This window comes from Bos taurus, chromosome X (genome assembly GCF_002263795.3).
Source record: "Bos taurus isolate L1 Dominette 01449 registration number 42190680 breed Hereford chromosome X, ARS-UCD2.0, whole genome shotgun sequence".
NCBI classification, from domain to species: domain Eukaryota; kingdom Metazoa; phylum Chordata; class Mammalia; order Artiodactyla; family Bovidae; genus Bos; species Bos taurus.
Window position 1 is genome coordinate 131,454,874 of NC_037357.1, and position 5,350 is coordinate 131,460,223.

The 5,350-nt window shown below is 34.8% G+C and overlaps 1 non-coding gene across 1 annotated transcript; it reads left to right on the top strand.

Moving 5' to 3' along the window:
- Positions 1-3,798: 3,798 nt before the first annotated feature.
- TRNAD-GUC (transfer RNA aspartic acid (anticodon GUC)) lies at positions 3,799-3,870 on the top strand. Its single transcript has one exon. It is a non-coding gene; the product is annotated as a tRNA-Asp (tRNA).
- Positions 3,871-5,350: the final 1,480 nt, after the last annotated feature.

Here is a 5,350-nt window from a genome sequence, read left to right on the forward strand (position 1 = left end):
TCAGTTCTAAGATGGAATTTTATCATTATAAATGCCTACATTAAGAAAAAATTCTCAAATAAACAACCTACCTTTATACCTCAAGGAACTAGAAAAATAAGAATAAACTTGGTCCAAAGATAACAAAAGGAATAAAATAACAAAGATCAGAACAGAAATAAATGAAATAGAGGCCAGAAAAAACATTAGAAAGATCAGAAAAAATAAGCACTTTTTAAAGAAAGAGAAACAAAATTGAAAAACCTTTAGGTAGCCTAACTTAGAAGAAAAGAGATGATTCAAGATCAGAAATGAAAAAGGAGACATTACAACTGATACTACAGAAATACAAAGGATCACAAGAGACTACTAATAACCAATTATATGTCAATAAACTGGATAATCTAGAAGAAATGGATAAATTCCTAGAAACATATAGCCTACCAAGACTGAATCATGAAGAAAGAAAATTTCAACAGATCAGCACTGAATAAGGAAATTCGATCAGTAATATTAAAAAACCTCCCAAAACAGAAAAGTCCAAGACCAGATGATTTCACTGGTGAATTCAACAAAACATTTAAAGAAGAATTAAAGCCAATCCTTTTCAAACTCTTTCAGAAAACTGAAGAGGAGGGAACATTCCCAAACTTATTAATAAGGCTAACACTTACCCTGATAGCAAAGTCAGATAAAGACATCACACACACAAAATATAGATATAGATATCCCTGATGAATATAAATACAAAAATTCTCAACAAAATATTCTCAAATTGAACCCAACAGGACATTAAAAGGATCACATACCATGATCAAGTGGGATTTATCCCTGGGATGCAAGGATGATTCAACACATTCAAATCAATAAATATGATATACCACATTAATAGAATGAAAGATAAAAATCATGTATCTTAGTAGAAGCAGAAAAAGAATTTGATAAAGTTCAACATCTTTCATTATAAAAAATCTCAACATATTGGATATAGAAGACACATGTGCTCAGTCACTTCAGTCATGCCCAACTCTTTGCAACCCCATGGACTGTACCCTGCCAGGCTTCTCTGTCCATGAGATTTTCCTGTCAAGAATACTGGAATCGATTGCCATACCCTCTTCCAGGGGATCTTCCTGACCCAGGGATCAAACCTGCATGTCCCATGTCTCCTGTACTGCAGGCAGATTCTTTACCACTGAGCCACTGGGCAAGCCCTTAAAAGACAGATACATCAACAAAATAAAGGCCATATATGACAAACCCACAACTAATATCATAGTGAATGGTGAAATGTGGAAAGCTTTCTAAGGTCAGAAACAAGGCAAGGGTGCCCACTCTCATCACTCCTACTCAGTACAGTACTGGAAGTCCTAGTCAGAATAATCAGGTAAAAAAAAGAAATAAAGGCATCCAAATAGTAAGAGAAGGAATAAAATTATCTTTGTTTGCAGGTAGTATGATCTGATGTATAGAAAACCCTAAAGATGTCACCAAAAAACTGTTAGAACTAATCAATGAATTCAGCAAAGTTGTGGAATACAAAAACCAACATACAGAAAACAGCTGCATTTCTATACACTAACAACAAAGCACGTTAAAAAGAAATAAAACAATCCCATTCACAACAGCATCTAAAACAATCAAATACTTAGGAATAAATTTAACCAAGGAGATAAAAGATCTGCACACTAACAATTCTGATGAGAGAAACTGAAGAAGACACAAATGGAAACGCATCCCAAGCTCATGGATCAGAATAATTAATATTGTTAAAATGCCTTTACTACCCAAAGGCATCTATAGATTCAATGCCACCCCTATAAAAGTTCTACTAACATTTTTCACAGAAATAGAAAACAATCCAAAAATGTTTATGGAGTCACAAAAGACCCCCAAATAGCTGAAGCAATCTTGAGAAAGAAGAACAAAGCTGGGGGCATCACATTTCCTGATTTCAAACCATACTACAAAGCTATAGTAATCCAAACAGTGTGATATTGACATAAAAATAGACACATAGACCAACGGAACAGAATTAAGAGCCCATAAGTAAACCCTTGCATACATGATTAACCAATATTTGATAAGGAGGCCAAAAATACTAGATGAGGAAAGAAGTGTCTCTTCAATAAATGGTGCTGTGAAACTGGGGAAACTGGGTAATTATATGTAGAAGAATGAAGTTGGACTGCTATCTTATAGCACTCACAAAAATTAACTTGGAATGCATTAGAGACAAACACGAGACCTGAAACTATAAAATTCCTAGGAAAAAAGCATAGGAGAAAAGCTCCTTGACGTTTATCTTTGGCAGCAATTTCCTAGATATGGCACCAAAAGCACAAGCAACAAAAGCAAAAATAAATCAGTGGGACTATATCAGTAAATAAGCGGGACTAAAAAGTTCTATACAGCAGAGAGGCTCTCAACACAATCAAATGGCAATCTATGGAGTGGGAGAACAATTTGTAAATCATATACCTGATAAGAGGTTAATAACCAAAAAACAAAAACAACTCATACAACTCAACAAGCAAAAAACAAATAGACCATTTTAAAACTGGGCAAAGGACCTAAATAGACATTTGTCCAAAAAAGACATATAAATGGTCAACAGGTACATGAAAAAGTGCTTGACATAACAAATTGTAAGGGAAATAAATGCATATCAAAACCACAATGAGATATGACCTCACATCTGCTAGAATGACTATCTTTGAAAAGACAAGAGATAACAAGTATTGGTGAGGATGTGGAGAAGAGGGAATACTATGCACTGTTGGTGGGAATGTAAATTGGTGCAGCCACTGTGGAGAACAGTATGGAGGTTTCTCAAAAAATTAAAAAAGAACTATCATGTGTTCCAGCAATTCCACTTCTTGGACACATATCCATAGAGAATGGAAACAAAATCTCAAAGAGATGTTGGCACACCCATATTCAGTGAAGGATTATTCACAATAGCCAATATACGGAAACAACTTAAGTGTCCATCCACAACAGATGAATCAATAAATAAGATGTGGAGATATATATGTATACACACATACAAGTAGGCATTTGTTGTTGCTTAGCTGCTAAGTCGTGTCTGACTCTTTCATGACCCCATGGACTATAGCCTGCCAGCCTCCTCTGTCCATGGGATTTCCCAGGCAAGAATACTGGAGTGAGTTGACATGTCTTCCTCCAGGGGATCTTCTTGACCCAGGTATTGAATCCATGTCTCCTGCACCAGCAAGCGGATTCTTTATAAAGATATTCTTTATCTTCCTTGAGCCACCAAGGAAGTCTACAAATAGGCATACACGTAGATACTGTGGTTCTGGCTCCAAACCATTGCAATAAAGCAAATATCACAATAAAGTGAGTCACATGAATGTTTTTGTTTCCCCCTAGTCTGTTAGGTGTGCAATAGCATTATGTATTTTAAAATGTACATACCTTAATTAAAATACTTTATTGCTAACAGCCAAAATATGAAAACAACCTAAATGTCCATTAATAGATGGATAAAGAAGATGTAGTACATATATATACAACAGAATGCTACTTGGCCATAGAAAAGAATGAAATAATGCCATTTGCAGCACCATGGATGGGCCTAGAGATTATCATACTAAGTGAAGTAAATCAAAGACAAATACTATATGATATCACTTATATGTGGAATCTAAAGTATGACACAAATGAAACAGAAATGGATTCAAAGACATAGAGAACAGACTTGTGGTTGCCAAGAGGCAGGTGGGTCAGAGAGCAATAGATTGGGAGTTTGGGATTAGCAGATACAAACTATTACATATAGAATGGATAGGGAATTCCCTGGTGGTCCAGTGGTTAGGACTTGGCACTGTCACTGCCATGGCCCAGGTTCAATCTCTCGTCAGGAAACTAAGATCCTACAAGTCATGTGGCGTGGCCAAAAAAAAAAAAAAAAGATAAATCAACAAAGTCCTACTATATAGCACAGGTCTATAGTCAATATCCTGTAATAAACCATAATGAAAAAATATGAAAAATAATACATATATATGTGTAACTAAATCACTTTGCTATACACCAGAAACTGATACAACATTGTAGATCAATTATACTTCAATTAAAAACAAATTTAAAAAGAAAGAAATTATTGCTAAAAAATGGCAAAACATTTATAATAGTTAACATCAAAGAACATTATGCTAAGTGAAGTAAGTCAGAGAAAGACAAATACTGCATGATATCACTTATATGTGGAACCTAAGAAAGTTGAAGTCAGAGAAACAGAGAGTAGAGTGGAAGTTACCAGGGGCTCGGCGGGCAGGGAGGCGTGGGGTAGGGGCAGTGGTGGGAGAAATGTTGAGATATTGGTCAAGGGGTGTAGACCTTTCGCTAAAAGATCAACAAGTTCTGGGATCTATTGCGCAGAATAGGGATTATAACTAATAACACTATATTATATACTCACAAGTTGCTAAGAGAGTTGATATTAAATTTTCTCAGAAAAGAAAAAGAAATGGTGATTATGTGATGGGATGAGGTATGAGCTAATGTTATACTGGCAATCATTCTGCAATATATTAACATATCAACATATTGTACATGTTTAACTTATACAATGTTATATGTCAATTACAGGTCAATAAATCTGGAGGAAAAAAAAAACAAATACAGCGCCCTCAGGATTTGCCTGAATTTTCAGGGCCCCTCAAGTCACTTCCTACTCAGACCTCCCTATCATTGTCCCATCTTTGAAAGAGGTTCTTCCTCAAACATCCAAACTATCTTATTTCTCCAGAGCCTTAAAAGGAATTAATCATTAATCTCTAATAGGTTATTAATTAGACATTAATCAACCCTGTTATCTGTTCACTCAAAAACTCAGAATTTTTCCAGATGTATTCTCTGACTTATCAACTGCTATAGAACAAAACAAAACAGCAAAATAAAACCAGTTCTGTGGTCAAATACCTTTGGGAAATGCTGAGCAAAGCAAAGTTAAGCAAATGCCTTCATTTACAAGAAGATAAGCATATGGCATTTTTGTAACTTATTTCACTACAGAGCCATTCCCTCGTTCACTTTTTGGTGTGTATGAGTGGAATTTCACAGGATACCAACCCAGAATGCACACACACACACACACAAAATGATGAGAATATACTCAAATAGAAAATCTATAAATGATAATAGTTAAGCAGAAGTTATTCTACAATAATGGGTTTTTAAGGGTGTTTTCTTTTCTCTATAATTTTTATTGCTTGCAAATAGTTTTTAAAGGGTAAAAAAATTAGGAATAATAGCTAACATTAATCATCTCAACCTAGAAATTCTTTTTACAAAATTAAGGGGTGATTATTCATAAAACAGATCAATTAATTTTTTTTCAGTG